The following is a 21,412-nucleotide window of genomic DNA, read 5'->3' as shown; positions in this document are numbered from 1 at the left end:
TCGTACACCTGAAACTACTATTACGCTGTATATTAACTACTGGGCTATAAATAAAAACTTGGAAAGGAAAAAAAGAAAAAACCAATTATAATATAAAATTATTTTAAAACTCTCCTTTTTATTTTTCAGTCAACATTTGATTTAATTTTTAATTTCTTGGAAACCACAGTGAATAGAAATATATATAAATATATGTATATATATATATTTGTTATATATTTTATGTTATAGTCAATGGAAGCATACCAATAATTTAGATTACTAAAAATTTTTAACTAAATTCTCAAATTATAAATTAAAATATAGGTTTGATTCACTGGCCATTATGCAACATAATAAATTACAGTTCGTTTTGTGAAAAATGTAAAGTTAAGAATATTAGGCCCCTTTAAGATGATTCACTTTGATGACCCTGTGTGATAAGCCTAAAGGATTCAGGATTAAGTTTGTAAGGGATAGTAATAGTTCTGCTACCTGGAATGTAACTTAATGTATCTATTGCTTGAAAGATGAGGTGGCCTAACATTAGATAAACAATCATCAGGATGGCAGACATCACACACGCATACTTATTTACTTACTACACGTTAGCTCAGTGGTTCTCAAACTTTGGTGTGCCTTTGAATCCTCTGGAAGTCTTTGTTAAAACTCAGATTTCTGGCCCCGTCCCCAGAGTGTTTGATTTAGTAGGTCTGAAGTGTTTGCATTTTTAACAGTTACCAGGGGCTGCTGATGCTGCTGATCCCAGACCACACTTCCATAATTACAGTTTCAGGGTATTCTGCTTTGGAGGAAATTTATTGAGACAATATACTTGGAATTAGTGTGGATAGAGAGGTAAAAGAATGTGCTAACCTCACAGCATCAGCTCAAATTTATTTCTAGTAGAAAACTTATATTTCGTTTCCTCTCTTCTCCCTCCAATCAAAGACATCCAAAATAGTGAGTTTTCTAACAGAAAGGACGGTATTATGGTGGAATATTATGAAGGAATGGTTCCTTTACCCCAGATGAACTGTGCTTTCGCTCTCGTTTGTAAGCCAGGGTTGACACTCTGAGAGTCAACAGGCTTTTGATAAAAGTACAAAAGGTGCCAAGGAAATAGTAAAACATATACAATCATTTCTCGACTGGAGGGGGAAAAAGGACTGGCATGAAAATAAAGAGCTATGTGTGACTTTGCAAATATTCAAGACTATGACAGATGTGGTAAATATGGCAAAATCAAACCCTCCTCTTATTCTACCTTATAGTGTAGGTGGCAAATGGATTCTATTATGTTGGAAGACAGAGGGATAAGAAAGAAAGGAAGAATGGAAGGAAGGAAGGCGGGAGAAAGGGAGGAAGGGAGAGGGAGGAAATGAAGACTAGTCAACCTGTGAACAGTGTCAATGACCATGCAGGTAAAATCAGATTATTAAACAATTTGCTTTGTTTCGGACTATCATGCTAGAGAGGAGTCTATACACATTTAAATTTCATTGTATGTGTCTTCTGAAGTTGAACAAAGCATATTAAATTGAATTAAAGTTATAAAGTTAAGGGATTTCAAAACTTATTTCAAACTCTATGGGTTATTTGATTTGGTGTTCAGTATAATAAAACATGAGATTGGTGTGTTGTATTAATGCTCAGATTTACTTTATGTTGAAAATAGTGAAAAGTGACAAAAATTCTTTAATTATGTGAAAATATAAGTAGGAATGCCTGCATCACTCAGCCTTCTACATGCACATTTTGGATTTGCCAATTTTTACTCTATTTTTATCCGCTTACATGACTGTCTCCTGAATAAACTGTTAACTCCTAGAAAGCAGGAGTCTTTGGTATTCCCAGCTCCTAACTATAAGTACTCACTATGTGTTTATTGAATGAAGTGCACACGACTGGGTCATTTTAAACAGTTCCGTGTTTTCCCAGGAAGGAAACTATGCAAGTGATGCAGTAGGAAAACAACATCAAGTCTTGTAAAAGAGAGCTTCTGTCTTCTGAATTTGAGTCAGGTTCTAGAAACGAAAAAAAAAAAAAAATAATAATAATACTTGGCCCACTCAGGATTGATTTTGAAAGTTCAGTATGAAAGCACCATTCAGATTAGTCTTGACTGCAAAGTGGGAGCATTTGTAATGCATTTAGTACTTGGACTCACATTTCTGACTGTTTTTATAAAATGGAGTGGCTCTTAAAATTTCTAATTCTGACAAAAAGCCCTACCTGAACACAATCCAGCATTCAACTTCAAAGGTCTAACCTTTGTGTTTGTGGTCTGTTCCTTCACATACATTTGTGGCTCACTCTTTCTCTCCCTTCAGCTCCTTGCCCAAATGTTTCCTCAACCAAAGTCTTTCTTAACCACCTTGCCACAAAGCATCCCTTCGCTGCTTGGTTCTTTACTCCTTATTCCGCTCTCTTTTTGCGGAGTATCACCCCAGGGTAAATGCTTTACCCGAGGTAAAAGTCAAAATATTTAACTACCAGGGACAGCACAGGGGTGCTGATACCATCAATCAGAATGGATGCTTGATGGGCTCCTACTGGGCCAAACATCCTTTCTTTTTGTGCCTAGATGGAAAGGAAACCGGGAGATTTGCCAGGAAGGTCAAGGGAGACCAGTGCAAGAGGGATGCACTTGAGGAACGGCTTGCTGTGTTGTATAGAAACATTTCGATATTTTCAGTCCGTACAGCCATTCCAGCCCAACCCCGCAGAATAACAGCCTTGTGTTTACTTCGCATTTTTGTTCATACTTTTGAATCTGGATCCCCTATCTCTAGAGCAGAAGCTCTACAAACACTGGAGCTCTATCTTATTCATTCATGTAACCTCAGAGCCTGGAACAGTGCCTTCCAGATAGTAGGTACACTATAAATATCTGTTGAATGAATGAATAAAGGAATGCTATGTAACAGATTTACATGATTCAAGGAAAAAAATCTCTCAGAATTTAGCATTGCTTTCCTAAGTATTACAGGTATATAACTCATAAAAATCTATTTGTAGTCACTTAATACTATTTTCTAATATTTGAGAATAATATTTTCTATTTTAGTTGTATAAGGAATTCTCAATTCTATGCACATCTGAATTCTGAAAGGATTAATAGGCAACATTTAACACAACATTCCAGGGGGCACCTGGCTGGCTCAGTCCATAGAGTATGTAACTCTTGATATGGGGTTTGTGAGTTGGAGCCCCATGTTGGGTGTGGAGATTATTTACAAATAAAATCTTAAAAAAAATACAGCATTCCATTGTTAAAATGTTTGGGATCCACAGCATATGCATAGCTGTTTATTTAGAAGACACAGGTGTGTTCTACTAATCAGATATGCTATATATGTTGGTGCCTTCTACTATTATGTAAAAACCATGTCAAAATAGAAATATTAAAATATGAGATAAAGATGAATTGAGAGATATTCTATATTATATTTTATTCGTTTCTGTCCTGTTTTCATATTTAAAACACTATTAATCGATACCTAACAATAGTGACTTTTAGTGCTAACAATATTATTTACTTTTTCCTTTTTCTGGAAAATACTGCTATAAAACTTTGTGACACAACTGAAGAAAACTTCTGGTTGTAAGTTAACTTAATTTGCTTTCGTTGCTCTCATAGCTGAAAATGATAACCTTGCACTGACATAAAGATCCAAATACAAAAAGAAATCACCAGTGACACTTATCAAATCATAGTATTTATTTTAAAATTTCATCTATGAAAGCAATTATGGAAAGGATTTTCTTGAAATTCAGCTTGTCAATTTCTATCTTCCCTAATGTCCATTGACTATTTGTTCAAACAGCCTGGAACAGGTTAAATGGTTATATTTTGATCAAATGGGTTTAAACCCTTCTGAAACTCCTCACTTTAAAAATCTGCATTTTAGTGGCTTCATACTGATTCATAAATGATGACATCTTTGGTAAATTTTGGAGATTAATAACCTAAGGAGGTAAACTTCTCCAAACAACTGTTTTCAAAAAGGTCTCTTGACAGCATGGGTAGTTTTGGAAACAACTTACTTTTTTGTCATTTTAAAACATTGCTTTTACCTTGAATGGACAAATTAATTTTTCTCTAAATATCTTCTAGGTACAATATAATGGGATTCAGGACATGCTACCTCAAAATATGGCACATTGGCATACATTAAGTATCAAGCTGTTGGAATTTAAAAAACAAAACAAAACATAAACAAAACCCCAAAACCCAGCAGAAACAGTAAAGTTACTCTGAGCACCCCCCAACTTCTCCGTCCTTCATCCCTCAAAGAAGTCACAAAACTTCCATCTGAAAGGTCCCCTCCCTATGCCGGGAGGAGAGAAAACATTGTTATCATGAGAAATGGAGCAAGGGGGCCAAGAACTCTGCACAACCAAACCCTTTTTTTTTTTTTAATTTTTTATTTCTTTTCAGTGTAACAGTATTCATTGTTTTTGCACCACACCCAGTGCTCCATGCAATCCATGCCCTCCCTAATACCCACCACCTGGTTCCCCCAACCTCCCATCCCCTGCCCCTTCAAAACCCTCAGATTGTTTTTCAGAGTCCATAGTCTCCCACGGTTCATCTCCCCTTCCAATTTCCCTCAACTCCCTTCTCCTCTCCATCTCCCCATGTCCTCCATGTTATTTGTTATGCTCCACAAATAAGTGAAACCATATGATAATTGACTCTCTCTGCTTGACTTATTTCACTCAGTGTCATCTCTTCCAGTCCAGTCCATGTTGCTACAAAAGTTAGGTATTCACCCTTTCTGATGGAGGCATAATACTCCATAGTGTACATGGACCACATCTTCCTTATCCATTTGTCTGTTGAAGGGCATCTTGGTTCTTTCCACAGTTTGGCGACCGTGGCCATTGTGGCTATAAACATTGGGGTACAGGTGGCCCTTCTTTTCACTACATCTGTATCTTTGGGGTAAATACCCAGTAGTGCAATTGCAGGGTCATAGGGAAGCTCTATTTTTTTTTTTAAGAAATTTTTTTTTTTAAGATTTTTATTTATTTGTTTGACAGACAGAGATCACAAGTAGGCAGAGAGGCAGGCAGAGAGAGGGAAGCAGGCTCCCTGCTGAGCAGAGAACCTGATGTGGGGCTCGATCCCAGGACCCTGAGATCATGACCTGAGCCGAAGGCAGAAGCTTAAACCACTGAGCCACCCAGGCGCCCCAGGGAAGCTCTATTTTTAATTTCTTGAGGAATCTCCACACTGTTCTCCAAAGTGGCTGCACCAACTTGCATTCCCACCAACAGCGTAAGAGGGTTCCCCTTTCTCCACATCCTCTCCAACACACGTTGTTTCCTGTCTTGCTAATTTTGGCCATTCTAACTGGTGTAAGGTGGTATCTCAATGTGGTTTTAATTTGAATCTCCCTGATGGCTAGTAATGATGAACGTTTTTTCATGTGTCTGATAGCCATTTGTATGTCTTCATTGGAGAAGTGTCTGTTCATATCTTCTGCCCATTTTTTGATATGATTATCTGTTTTGTGTATGTTGAGTTTGAGGAGTTCTTTATAGATCCTGGATATCAACCTTTTGTCTGTACTGTCATTTGCAAATATCTTCTCCCATTCCGTGGGTTGCCTCTTTGTTTTGTTGACTGTTTCCTTTGCTGTGCAGAAGTTTTGATCTTGATGAAGTCCCAAAAGTTCATTTTGGACCTTCAACTCTATGGTCAAATAATCTTTGACAAAACAGGAAAAAATATCCAGTGGAAAAAAGACAGTCTCTTCCATAAATGGTGCTGGGAAAACTGGACAGCTATATGTAGAAGAATGAAACTCGACCATTCTCTTCCACCATACACAAAGATAAACTTGAAATGGATAAAAGACCTCAATATGAGAGAGAAATCCATCAGAATCCTAGAGGAGAACATAGGCAGTAACCTCTTCCATATCAGCCACAGCAACTTCTTTCAAGATATGTCTCCAAAGGCAAAGGAAACAAAAGTGAAAATGAACTTTTGGGACTTCATCAAGAACAACCAAACCTTTTTAAACTAACTCTTATCTTCCTACTTACTTCACCATTTACCACTCCTCGCCCAAATCCTTTGTCTTGCCAATTCTTTGCAAATTTATTGTTTCTTTGTTTAAAAGGTAAAAGGTTTTGCTCTGGTCATGCCTTTGAGTCTTCATTTTCTTGTGAAGTTTCCATGTAACATGGGACAGTTGGATAGAATGTATACGCTGTCCTCCTGTTAATCTGTCTTTGTCAGTTGAAGTTTTAGACCCAGCCAGGGACCTTAGGTGGGTGAGGAAAATGCTTTCTTCCCCTGCAGATACTATTGGCCGCCCCTAAACTTGAAATAATTGCCTTACATAACTTTACATAATCACACCTTATATTCTCACAGTGTTGTAAAGATACCATGATTTAGGTTGGTAGAATTAGGAAGCCCTAGAAACTGGCATAGATGATCTGTAGTATGCTACCACCACATGCTGGAGGGGAGTGGCTGAGCGACTGGGTGCCCCCAACACCTTCCGTGCTCCTCCCAGCCCCTTCCTCCCTCTGTGAAACTTGAGCATGGAGGTGATAAGTGACTCTCTGACAGAAAGTTTCAGTTAGGATCATCAAGGTCAGTGTATTGATTAAATTAGATGAAGCTTCATTCTTCCCTCGTGGTCAGGAAAGAAATCAAAATGGAATTTCTAGCACTTACTTCCCATACCCCAAAGGAACAGTTTGCACGTACTTCTGTGAGTATACACACCACTGTGGAGATACCCATCTGGAGTCTAAAGATACAGTCGCCATTTACCACTACTAAATATTATGACTTTGGGAAATTTGAATTCAATACAGATTCTCTTTCTTTACAAAATATATCCACCTGATAAAATTAAACATTCACTTTTCTTTCTCTCCAAAATGTTAGCTAGACAATCCTCAAGGAAAAACAAACAAACAAATTCAGACCTATATTTTTAGATTAATATGTAATATTAATCAACTTCATTAGCTCCAGGTTGCTTATGTAGGTTTCATTAAAAAAAAAAAAAAAAAAGCTTTAAGGAAGACTACTTTAGATGGAGATTAGAAACTATACATACTAGTGTCAACTTTTATATTCTATTCTGACTTAAGTTTTTTCTTCTAATATCTCTTCTTCACTTTACCAAGCATTAAAATTTTCAGTGTCAAAAAATAAAACGAAATAAAATTTTCAGTGTCATCACACAAGATAGTAATATGAGTGTCTAAATATGGATTCCAGCTATACCTTTTGTTGCTTTTAGCCTCTGATGCTTCAATATTTTCAAATCGATTTTTTAAATTTATAAATTTGTATATTTCATCTATTTAAGTGTCATGGTAACTTCCATATTTTATGAAGGATGGCTAAGATCGTAGGTACAAAAATATCTCAGGTAGTAACTAGGTAGGATCCCTCCTCTTCTTTCAGAGCTTCACCAGGTTTGAGAAGAGGAAGCTGTTTAATTGACAGGTTGTTGTAAGCCTCCAGACTGTCAGAATAATTTGAAGGCAGATTAGTTTTACAGATTGTTTTTTAACATACTGGCAAAGGGGCGATGACAAGGGTCCTGTTTCCTACTTGGCTCTGCATAAATTGGATCCTCTTGTAAAAAAAACTTTTCTGTGAAATTGGGGGTGGGCCGTGGGTTAGAGAAGTAACAGGACAAACATACTCTGCAGTTTGGAGCAGTACTGTGGGACTTTCACTTAAGACCTTCAGCAAGCAAAACTAAACTAAAACTTTTTCTGAAGAACTCAATTAAACTCACATTTTCCCCTTGACTATTTACATAAAACATGCCTATGAGAGGTAAAAATCTGAAAAAAAGTATTTCTGTTTTTATCAGTGTGTGTACACACACATACTCTTGTGTGTGCATGCCTGTGTGGGAGGGATGTTTACGTATTTAATGAGAAACTTATTTTTCTAATGTGGTTTATACAATCCAAGCCAAGACAAGCATGAGTTAGCAAATATATCTTCCACCACCAAAGAAGACAATGTACAAAAATGAAAGCCACACATTACACTTTGCCTACTTCGTTGAGTTTGTTTTTGGTTTTACTATTTTAGGATTCTAGTTTGCCCTATGCCCAACCCAGGACTTGCCTTGGAATCTCTGCCTATTTAAAAATTATTTGAGGTAGCAGTGGCAAGCCAGAAAGAGGGAATATTTTTCAAATCCCTGCTTAGGATTTTGCAAGGCTTTATACAATTTTGCCTCAACAACATGAACCCAAAAGGTGGAGTGCACCAAAAGTGATGGGTCAGCAAGGAAATAACTCCTGGAGGTCTGTATCACGCTGCTTCCATTCCCTGCTTAAGCATTGATGGAATCTAAACTCACTTTGAACTTCGCCTATTTCCCAAGGATCTGACCAGGTTTTCATTTTTAATTCACTTTATTATATTTATTTGACCTTTACTATTACATACAAAACAGCTGCAGACATTTGCCTAGGGAAGTGACATAGCACTAGCATAATCGTTGGAAAAGTTAGACTCTCTTCCATCCCAGCCAAAGCAGAAGAGAGTCTAAGAAGGGAAGCTCAAATATATGAGAGAATTAAAAATTAAGTAAAAAGAGGACTGCTGTGGGGCTTAATAGATCAAAGAATTAGGGAAGATGTTTTGATTCAGTCCAGGGAATGAAGGCCGGAATCGTGGGATTTACCCAACAGTAGGTGCTATAGCAAAGAATCTATAAAAATCTGTAAAGAATATGGAAGAAACATAAAATTAAGTACAAACTATTTTGGGGAACTCTACTTATAAGGACTAAGATGGCCTTCAAAGTGTCAGTTCAGGCTTTGTAATAGTTAACAATAAACTTCATTAAGTTGTTTAATCTCTCTGTTCTCTAATTCTGATTCTTGCTTTTAAAATAACGGCACATCTCTGAGGCTAAAATAAAAGATGTGATAGAACTTTATATATAAAATTGCTGAGTTCAGTAAAAGTGCATGTAATCTTTGGAGAACCCAAATACTTGAAGGAAAGATATAGGAATATGTGTGTGTGTATGTATGTGTGTGTGTATGTATATATATATATATACACATATATATGTGTGTGTGTGTGTGTGTGTGTGTGTATTTAAGTCTCTGTTCTCCTAACTAGGTTTTTGAAATATCTGTGCTTAAAATGAAGCATATTACTTCTCATATCTTCATTAAGTAACTTTTTGAGTCTTTTTAAGTTAAATCACATTAAATTTTTACAAACTTTTTGTAATGTTTTTCAACATATTAGAAAGGACCTCTCCTAAAGGTGGAGCAGTCACAATGGCAGAAGAAATAAAAGATCCTCAAAAGTAAAAGCATTAAAAACTAAAAAAAAAAAAAAAAAAAAAAAAAAGCATGGAAATGTACTACACAGAGATAAATAACTGTTTGAAACATTGGTGGGGAATCACGAAAAATATTAAAATTCTACATAGGATTCTTCTTTAAGAAAAGGTTAGAAATGTGTAACATATTTGCATTGAAAATAATCATGATTTTTAAGTGACAGTTGAGTTTTTTATTATTTTTTTATCTTCTTAGAGATTCAAGTATGTTGACCTCAATTCTTAGTGGTTGTATGAGTAATGAACTATCACAGAATTATTAAAATAGTCAATTATCCCTGTAAATCTTATATATGTGGATTATCTACAACAAATTCCTAAATGTGAATCAGGTTTTATATCAGCACCTAGAATTTTTATAACCTCCTTTTGCCCCTTACTCAAATAAAATGCATTCAGTAATGTAAACCTCCTTTAATATTAATCAAATATATTTAAAGGAAGTCAGCTGCCTATGCAAATATGTGACTTATTACTCTCTTTAAGTGATTGAAGACTGATTTTACCAACAATGGAAGCATCATTCTCTATATGGGGTGTCCTGACCCCAGTGGTGTCCTAATTAGTCATCACATAACCTACAAACCATTTGTTGCAAGTCATATTCATGTTCCTGTTCAGTCTTCTCCACATGGACTCAGTTACCTCTCAAAGGAGTGGTCAAGACAAGATCCTCCTGAACACAGTGATGAAAAGGCTTCTGTGTCAGCTATGTGGGAGCTCGATGTCCTCCTCACTTATGGGCTATCGTCAGCAAACATCAGACATTAGGGCAGTGGTCATATTTTGAACTTCTCACACCTGTTCATCCAAACGTTACATTAGTAGCTTAGGGTCACAGCTGTAGAAATGATCTAACTTCGGGTTCGCCAGATTTCAAAGCCTATGTTCTTTCTATTATTCAAATGTGAGACTTTTTCCTGATGAGGCTGTAGAACAGTCTATGTGCTTAATGCAGGGAAATGGAGACTCAGACCCAACTATGCCTTGCTTTATGTGAACATCCCAGTGAGGTGAAGACGGGATGGGAAATGCTGTTAGGAGAAAAATGAAACATATGAATAATGATTAATTTTAAGGAAGTAGAATAAAAGAAATATAAAAATGAGAACTCTCATTATTTCCTTTATTATTTTTCTCATAGAATGACTGCATGTAAGGTAAAATGTAAGTAATGTCGGAGTGTCTCTAGAGAAAAACCACACTGTAAGTACAGTTTATGATGAAATGGATGAAATGTAATCTTAAATTTCTCAGAAAAATTATATTACCTATAGTGAAGTTAAAATTAATTTCTAGTAAACTGCAACTTATATAGACTCACAACATACTTCAAATACAGATCTTCTTCATCTTGCGATGGGGTTATCGTAAGCTGAAAATATCATAAGTCAAAATGCGTTCAACATACTTGACTTACAGAACATCATAGTTTGGCCTAGCCTCCCTTAAGTGTTCTCAGAGCACTTACATTATCCAGCAGTTGGGCAAAATCATGTAACACAAAGCCTTTTTTGTAATAAAATGTTGAATACCTCATGTAACTTATTGAAAACTGTACTGAAAGTGCAGGAACAGAGTGAGTGTGTGGGTCCAGAACAGTTATAAGTGTATCATTGATCACCCTCACGTTCTCAGGGCTGACTGAGAGCTGTAGTATCACAGGATATGGTGCCGGGTACCAATGCCCCAGAAAAAGAGCAGAATTCAGAATTTGAAGTATGGTCTCTACTGAGTGCATACTGGTTTCAAACCATCATAAAGTACAAAAATAAATAAATAGATAAATAAAAAATAATCACAGGTTGAACCATTGTTAAGTCAGGGACCATGTCTATACAAATACCTCATAGATATAGTTTGTGTTTGAAAACACAACCCAGCAATAATTATTATTTTTTAAAAAATAATAACAAGAATTTAATGAATAGGGGTGCCTGGGTGACTCAATCATTAAGCATCTGTCTTTGGCTCAGGTCACGATCCCAGGGTCCTGGGATTAAACCCCACATCGGGGTCCCTGCTCAGCCGCAAGCCCGCTTTCCCTCTTCCGCTCCCCCTGCTTGTGTTCCCTCTTTCAGTGCCAAATAAATAAATAAAATCTTTAAAAAAAAAAAGAATTAACTGAATAATGTTTATGTGTTAAACACTTTTAAGAACTTTATATGATCTTTCATTTAATACTCATGATGGTCAAATTAAGCGGGTACTTTTAGTACTATCTTTGTACATGTGATGAAAATGAGATATATTATGTATGGACAACTTACCTAGGTTCTCCACAGATTATATGGAACACATTCAGAATTTGAACGCAGGTCTGTCAGATTTCAGAACATGTACTCTTTATATTTTAAAATAAATTATATTTTATATACATTACTAAAGTTCTATTCTATAACATCAAAATATGAGTTAAGAATATGATACTATGGATGTGGTAGGTCTCAAAAAATAGTTGCTGAATAAGTGTTTGAATGAATAGTGGCATTAACCTCTTAAGAATATCAAACTTCAGGGGCACCTGAAGTGTGTCTCAGTCAGTTGAGACTTCAGGTGTCTCAGTCAGTTGAGTGACAGACTCTTGATTTCACCTCATGATGATGATCTCAGGGTCGTTGAGATCGAGCCCTGCATTGCACTCTGCACTCAATGTGGGGTCTGCTTGAGATTCTCTCTCTACCTCTCCCTCTGCCCCTCCCCCTGTTCACACACACCATCTCTCTCTAAAATAAGTTAAAAAAACTTTTGAAAAATCAAAGTTTATATGACAAATACAATGGTACCTCTATGAATAATAACAGGATTTATATATCCTTCAAGTTTCTGAACTGCTTATCATACATTTAATCTTACTTATTCATGGCCACATCCCTGTGAAGTGAGCATTTGTATTCTCATTCCACTTCATTGATGAAAAAAACTGAAGCTCAATTTTATTATGAAGTTAATACATTATCACGTGACAGAATCAGAACTTGAGTCAATGTCCTATGACAACACAACTAATCCACATTCTAGTATACACACTGGCCTTGGCAATCAATGGCACCAAATGTATCACCTTCCTCTTTCCTGATTTCTGATTTGTTCTGAACACATATATTTTAGAAGCAAAAAGAAAAAAAAAATCTTTTTACCTCCCATTAGAATTCTATGCAATCACTTTATTTTATAATCCTAGCCATTATATCATTGCTGTGTGAGTCCTTCTCCACCGCCTGGAAGCCCAAAGCTATTCTGGGACTATGTTCCTGCTCTATATATAGGCCATTCCTTTGAAAATTAGATGAGTGGTAACCTTATTAATATTTCATATTCTCAATCCTGCTTGAATTGATAATGTTGCAGTAATTTTAGTGTGAAATAATGTAACATAATATGCATAGGGAGTAAGTAGTCCTGTCAGAGAATTAATAAAACTTAGTTGTGAGAGGAAAAAAATTCTCACTTTTTTAACCCCAATTCAGGAGGCTTTAGCCTTTCTCTCTGCCCTGTGCAAGCTGCCACATTACTAAATAAAGCATCTTTTTGTGCTGGAGTGTAAAGAAAAGCTAGCATCACTATTCTCCACAGCTGAATATAGAATTGCTGTGTCCTGTGTATCCTCACAGAAGTGCACTGGAATCCACAAACCAAGGTAGAGTTGGTGGAAACCCAAGCATAGGGCTGTGTCAGCAGGACACGGCTCCTACAGTGGAGATGGCTACATTGAAGGGCAAGCACACGTGTATGTACATCACCTAAGACTAAAAAATATCACTGTCCTTGGTTCTCTAGATATGGAGGTGCCAACTCCCAGTGAACAGAGAGGACAAGCTCTTTTCTCATGTGAAGAGGTGTACACTATACAATCCTGGTTGGATTCACCCTTCCACCCCTCCAGCACTGTGTCCCACTCCTGTGAGCTCATCAGAGGGGTAACTTCCCCTACTTTTTGTTTGCATTTCTCATCATCCTGACTTTCCGCTTTCCTGGTTCCTGTTCCTTTGGTAGACACCAACTTCTGATCCCTCCCCATTTTTTGGTGAACTCTTTGCCTTCTCTTACCTGGCATATTGATCTTGAACTTCATTTTATTCTTACTTCTGGATAGTCCATTAATTTGTGAGTTATTTTGCAGATTTAGGCAAAAAGAATCACCTCTGTCAAGCCTGTCCACTCAGGGTAATACCTCCCGCAGAGCTAGCTCCTAATGGCCAGCAGGGGAGTGGTGGTCTTCTCCAGTTAGAAAATCACATGAAACTTTTTAAAGAGTTGAAAAAATATACTAATTTTTAAAGTGTTTATTGTAAATCCTCAGAAGGTGTGGAGAAATTTAGTTTGCAGATATTTTGTTACTTTTATGGAATTCTCATTGTGGGTGGAAAATGTTTATTCTTTCCCTGATCATTTCTTAATGAAGTCCCAAACATTAAAAAAAAAAAAAAATGGGAAAACTTAAAGATGACTTTCCACTAATATGTAGCTGATTTTATACATAAAAGGGTTTAGAAAATAAAATACACAAATCATTGTTCCTCCAGCCATCTAAATTTACAGACCCTCTTTTTCACATAGTATCTCAGAATCTGCTTGGAAATATACTAATTGATTCATTCAAAAGAACCAAAAACAGATCAAAGGATACATTTAGCTTGAGTATGGCTCAAGCTCAAATTTCTGTGATATGTTTCCATGCTTCAAATAAATAACAGTCATTAACAATGAATTTTAAAGCCTTTTTAAATAAAAGTATCTATTTTGACTTGAGCGTGCTCTGATATTCATTTTCCCCCCACTCATGCTTTAGTTTATGTAAGTCTCTCATGTTTATAAGCTTATCATATATATCTGAGTGACATTGTTCATGTTCAATTTTATGCCATGATACTTACTATTTTCTAAATATTGAAATATTGTATGTGTCATCAAACTCCACATATTTCTATGCTCACCCACATTTGAACTTTTGGATGCCAGAAGAGAGAGGAAGGGGGAGAAAAGAGTAACTTCAATAAATTGAGGAACACAGTGAACCAGAGAGCAGCTGTGAGCTCCAATGAGGCAGTGACAGGAAGACTGAAAGGCCACCTGACTTCCAAGGATCTCCAAGGCAGATACACTGGATGGCTACAGGATTCTTCAGTAGAACAAGGTGATTTCACAAAGGGGGTTCCCAGTTTCCCCCTGTAAGATACTAATTTATAAAATTATTTTAGGGATTTATTTTTGGTGTCTCACCTTAGAAGAGCTCATTTCATTAGAGTTCTCTAATCTCTGTCAAGGTTTTCTGAATATTTGGGAATGTCTCAAGCTCAACTTAGAACTAGTCATAAAGACCCATTGTCCTAAACATTTGAAAGAACTGATATGCTGTCCCAAGTTTCTCCCATTACCAGGTGTGACTTAACCATTGGAGAGGTTATGCAGGGCGACATGAAGAGTTGAGGATAGCTTTCCAAATTGTATAAAGTTTTTCATCATTTTTTTAAAAATTTATTTATTCTAGAAAGACAGAGCACATGAGCAAAGGAAGAACCAGAGGGAGACAGAGAGAACCAGACTCCCTGCTGGGCATGGAGCCTGACACAGGGCTCAATATCATGACCTTGAGATCATGACCTGAGTCAAAATTGGAGTCGGACGCTCAACAGACTAGCCAAAAAGGCACCCCAGTGTTTTTCATTGTTGCATTTAATCAGGGGGTTAAAATAAACAGCAATTTTCTACTACTTATAATCAGGGGAGCATTTCCTGAGAATTTTTCTCCATTATGCTCTTGGCTTTCTTGTGGGTGATGAACCCATGTGCCTGAATCTGGCCAATGTGTCATGCCAGACCATTTAATTGCTGATGTGAAACCATCCAAATTTATCTTTTTCTTTCTTCTAAGGACCGGCCAAATTTCAAATAGTGGTTCTTCCATATGCCTGGGTCCTCCACTAGGGGCAAACTGTACAGAGAGATTCCTAGTCAATCCACGATGAACATGTATCATGAGTGATAAATAACTCCTTGTTGTGTTAAGACACTGAGAATTGGGTTTGTGAGGGCTGCTTCATACCCTCATCTATCCTAACTGACAGAGCATGTAACTCAAACATTCCAATGCACTTTTAAAGTTGCAATTTTATCCTTTAAAATGCTTTAACAGAGCAACATTGTTCATTTTCTAGTATCTGAATACTGTAAAGATAGTTTCAATGGTTAAATGTTTTCCTAATCATGGATGAAAGATCATGAGTTTTAATGATCTGTAGGGTCTATCCTGAACTTTGACAAAGCACAATGACATTAAACATCAATCACATGGTAATTTGCAGTTATCATTGGGCTGTTATTGTGTCTGTATTAGAGGCAAAAACTTCAAATACATGCGAGAAATCATTTTTGCATTCTAATACTACTATGCTTGTATGCTCAAAAATAAACTTGGGAGTTGATAAATTCCACTGGGAAGTAGTCATTAAAATACATGAGTACAGGCTGCCGGTTCAGGATTTTGACACAAGTTCATTTGTTTTTCCATGTATCACTATGTTTCAGAGCATGTTAAATATAGTTTAGTGCATGCATGAGATGCCAAGTACAGGGACATTTCGGTCAGGCAGGTATGGATTCCATTGATGATGAAAATCACTTAATGAGGTTGCATTTCTGTGTGGGGAGGAGCCACGTCTCTGGCAAGCACTTTGCTCTGTTACGTCTGAAATCTCCCCAGGTAGGTTTCTTCTTCCAAATCTTACCCACCTCTTCTCCCATCTATTGTGTTTGGGGATGAAGAAATAAATACAGCTAAACAATTTTCATCTTACTCTAAATTTAGGAATTTAAAATTCAGTCTTGCAATGTTATCTTTTGAAAGGATCATGCCCTGTGAATCCCACTTTCTTCCAGAACTTCAGGAACTGCCCTGGCTTATTAATGTCTGCTTTCTAAAATCAAGTGACCTTCCTCTCTTTAGTTATATGAAGGTGTCTTGTGCAAATCATGGTGGAGACCAGAGTGTAGTGGGAAATAAAAGGACTGAAGATTAAAAGCATCAGATTTTGTGACACAGAAAATCAGCTATAATTTAATAGGAGAAAAGTTGAGGTACAAGGTTGAAAAGAGCAAGAGCTAATCACATCCTGAAATGCAAAGATCGAGAATCCTGTTGGTTAAATTAATATTTAGAAGTCTAACACACAAATGAGTTTGGTACAGTAGCTGTAAATTTGTTTAATTGGATCCTCTAAATATTAACATTCTGAGAGCTTCTGAAGAACTAGTGAGATGCCAGGCACAATGAGGCCTTGGGAAGTGCTGACTCATGCCAGTCCATCAGTGTATTCCTTGTGAAGATAAAAGAGAAAAGGGGGGATAAAAAGTCTGACATTTCATTTTCCAAGTGAAAGAAATCATATATGTTATCCTCATTTCATACAAATTTCTAAAAGCTTCTGATTTGTGATGTGTTGTGCACTGTAATGGGAGAGGGAAATTAAGGGCATGCCATGTGCTTTATAAAAGGAATTTCAGAAGGAAGAAATGCTGATTTGTGGGGGACTGACCAATATTAAGATGATATTTCAAAATGTTCTTTTATGCAAAGGCAAAATGTTGGTAGGGTTTCTTGCTTCCGTGGCTATAGAACTCTGTTGCGTGTAACTCGCAGAGGCTGATATTGCCATAGGAAAGGCAGGCTCCTTCGTGGCATGTCTAATAAAATAGAAATCATCATGATAGAAATGGCAGAGCCTGATACAGAGAGCAGGGTTGTAACTCACATGCGTCTACTAGGAAATTTTATTATGAGAGCCACCAGGAGCCATAGAAAACATGTGGGCTTTTAAAAGGCTTTTGCAGCAGAAGTGTATCTGGCATTTCTATGAAGATATTCCTGATCACATCTCAAGATATTTCTCATATCTTACGATGTCCCTCAAAGATGTGATCTTTGAGATATGGTGAGTGAATCCAGAGCCACTCAATGGATCTGGTCCTGTTAGATGTGATAGGTGTGGTAATTTGTTACATGGTCTACCATTGTTAATGCTCCCCTGTCCCACTACTCTTCTCTCTAAAAGGTCAGGTCTCCCTACTGTGTTGAACTCATGCATCACCATTCTACTTATTTGAGCCAATGAATCCTGAGTTGGTGAAATGGATCACTGTCAATGTCTTGGAGTGAAAAAAACGTCAGAGTCTCAGCCAACCCGAGGTGCATGAAAAATAAATGCATTTTTGGGGGGGTGCCTGGGTGGTTCAGTGGATTAAAGCCTCTGTCTTCGGCTCAAGTCATGATCTCAAGGTCCTGGGATCGAGTCCTGCATCAGGCTCTCTGCTCAGTGGGGAGCCTGCTTCCCCCCTCTCTCTCTGTCTGCCTCTCTGCCTACTTGTGATCTTTGTCTGTCAAATAAATAAATAAAATCTTTTAAAAAAGGAAATAAATGTATTTTTATTGTAAATAATATTGTTGGAACTTATATAAAAGATGGAAATCTTGCCATTTGTGACAACATGAAAAGACCTTAAGAACATTATGCTAAGTGAAATTAAGACAGAGGGAGACAAAAACTGCATAGTTTCCCTTACGTGTAGATTTTAGGAATGAACAAACAAACAAAAACATCAGCAACAAAATCCAAACTCATAAATACAAAGTACAGAAAACATATTGGTGGTTGGCACGAAGGGGCAGGGATGTGTGAGGGTGGTCAAAAAGTACAAACTTTCAGTAGCAAAACAAATGAATCCTGGAGATGTACAGCACAGTGACTATAGTGAGTAGTGCTCAGAGAGTAGATCTTCGGAGTTCTCATTACAAGAAAAACATTTCCAACTATGTATGGTGATGGGTATTAACTAGACTTACTGTGGTGATAATATCAAATCATTATACTGTATACCTAAAACTAAAACAATTTTATGTGTTAATTTTATCTCAGTTTAAATTTTTTTCCCATAGAAATAAAGGCTTCAGAAACAAACTGAGGGTTGCTGGAGGGGAGGGGTGTGGGTGGATGGGGTGGCTGGGTGATGGACACTGGGGAGGGTATGCATTATTGTGAGTGCTGTGTGTTGTTTAAGACTAATGAATCATAGACCTGCACCCCTGAAACAAATAATACATTATATGTTAATAAAAATATATTTTTAAAAAAGTCTGGAAAAAAAAACCAATAAAGGCCTTTATTCAAGGTGCAGCTGGAACTCATAGGGTGGGTTATGTGACTTTGGTTGTGTCAGGGGAGTACGTTCGGGTTCTAATAAAGACGCAGGGAGAGAAGAGCACATGCTGAGATGCTGAGCATCCTGATTGGCTCAGAGACTGGCCAATCAGGACAGAGCCTCTGAAGCCACGACCACTCTTCCCAGATTCCTATGGAAGGGAAGGATCTTGGGAGCTTTCTGGGCTTGGCAAGAAAGTAATGGTATAAGAAACACGTCCTGCTCCAGGTGCCAGAGGCCCCTAGTCTCAGATTCCTCCATAAGGAGTTTGGCTCCTTCAGAGTCACCACGTGACACAGCCCCTCACCCAAAGGCTCTGCCAGGTGCAGCGGAGGGACGTCCGATGCCAGAATGGAGGATTGAACTGAGGCCTCCAGGCCACAAATCTACAGCCTTACAGGAACCAAAAAGGGCCCCCAGACAGACTGGCTTCTGGTGAGGAATGCCGGACCCCCAATCCTACTTCTGCTAAGGTCCAAGGCTGCAGCAACCTAAACCTAAAAGAGGACGGGCCATAGCACATCCCCAAGGCCAGGTGACCCTTCCAGCAGCTGTGTGCAACAGGCTTATCACTGCAGCCTAACCTGCCTACTCTGCCGAGAAATCCAGAAATCAACAGCAGAAATGGGATGGTGCGGCAACAACGAATCTACGCCATGAGGCCCTTGCCTTGGAAATGGGGCTTCAGCAGTGACAAAAAGTATTATGTGAAGCTATAAAAATGGTTATTCATGTTACACTGTGGGAAATCATTTGGAAAAAACGATTGCCCGAGATAAAGTAAAAGGTAGATAACATCCCTAATGAGCTTATTTAGATTAAAAAAAAAAAAAGTAGAAAAAGAGACTGCTTATAATGTGAATTCATTTCTATTGAAAAAAAAATTTTTTTAAAGGTAATACAACAAAGAGGTGACCTCAGGAAATAAACAAAGATTGGCCTGTTTATAAAAAGGAATAAAAGGGCCTTTTGACAGTTCAGAAATTCAGGGACGTGCAGGTGCCATTGATTCTCATGAAACCAGTATAAGGTAAAACTGAGGGCTCTTTGAGTGACAGCCTCAGGCAAGGACAAAATCAAGATTTTGCCCCGTGCAACCTTAGCGAAGTTCATAAATGAGTGACATGGAATTCAGGGAAGGATTTCAGGTGGCTGGAGAAACAATGGCTTAGGGAACCTAGGTTCTCCCAAGGAAGCCTTTCAGGCTCAAGTTATTCACAATTAAATCTATAGAAAGGGACATGAGTGCTCCCACATGGAAGCCACGAAAGGAATCGAATATTCAATATCCAATTATACTGGAAATTTTATCGATTACTTTATATTAACTGAGTATTATCACCTATCTGTTCCACTATTGAATATTCTGGTTGTGTATGTGTGCACGCACATGTGTGTACTGCAGTGGATGATCAGGCAGCCCATCCTTCTGGTTCTGAGGTCTCTGAAAGAGGAAGATCCATAGTGACGTCACTCAGAGATCCTGATCTTTGAACTCAAAGCACGCACGGCATGGGGCTATTGTGTTGTTTTGCTGAGTCAGAGGAAGGAAAGCTAATATTAGTGATTGCCCCTGGTGCTTCTCATTTACTCATCATGGCAAAGACATAGAGATATATAATACGGTCTATTTGAAAATATTATCTAATTAAGAAGAAAAAGTTAATTTTGAGGGTTTCTGTGATACAGATTTTTAAGCAATCAGTAACTCCAGAAAGACACATCCAGCAGTGGGTAATTTTCTCACTCTTTTTGATGCCAGATAATAGTCAATTCCACTTCACTTGTTTTTGAATGCTCCTGCTTTACTAATTAAAGATTGCTTTGTTGTATTTCAAGATTTTCGCCCTGGACTACCTAGTTATAAGAATTCAGTGATCAAGAACCAGGACTCTGAGAAATACTAGCCTTGAGCAATAGAACCATATGAATTCTTGGTTTCTAAACCAACTGATGGCATTGTGTTACACAAATGTTGTGAGTGTATTGAGACCATGCTTTGTTTCTGACATCAGAGACTTGACATGTAAGTGAATTTTAGAATAACTATAACTTACTGCAAATTGTGCTTTTTTGGTGGTCTTCTTGAAATGGGAGAAAGTGGGTTTTGTCTTTGACTCTCCCCTCTCCAAAATTTGGGAACTGGACAGTTCCATTCACATAAAACTATTTGAGAATGCCAACAGAATATTTGCTAACTAACAGCAAGTAAATGATCAGAGAAGGGATAAATCAACATATAATCCATATAAAATATATAAACATGATAAATCACTGATTAGGGGGCACCTGGGTGGCTCAGTGGGTTAAGGCCTCTGCCTTCAGCTCAGGTCATGATCTCAGGGTCCTGGGATCGAGCCCCGCATGGGGCTCTCTGCTCAGTGGGGAGTCTGCTTCCTCCTCTCTCTCTCTCTGCCTGCCTCTTTGCCTACTTGTGATCTGTCTGTCAAATAAATAAATAAAATCTTAAAAAAAAAAAAAAGAAGTGACTCATGAAAAAGCTAAATTATAAAGGATGAATAAGATCCCATGGGAATGGAAGCAGCTCTTCAATTAACAATACCATACATCAAAACATGTGACAGGCATGAGCATAGTAGGAGAAAAATTCTGCAGATACTAGTTATCTAGGGTTAAATGGCCTAGGGTATGCTTAGCACCAGATAAAAATTAAACATTTACCATTACAGGATAATATTAATTTTGCAAACTTTCAGACTTTAAGGGGGCATCAAAACAGAGTCTCACATTTATCTACCAGGTCAACTATAGTAATGCTATGTATGGAGAGAGCAAGACCAAGTTCCTTTCAATCTCATCAGTATGAAAATTATCTAATGAGGTAGCTACTTTTCTGAATTCCCTGAGCA

The sequence above is a fragment of the Martes martes genome, assembly GCF_963455335.1.
Source record: "Martes martes genome assembly, chromosome: 13".
NCBI classification, from domain to species: domain Eukaryota; kingdom Metazoa; phylum Chordata; class Mammalia; order Carnivora; family Mustelidae; genus Martes; species Martes martes.
Note: the sequence above shows the minus strand (reverse complement) of the source record.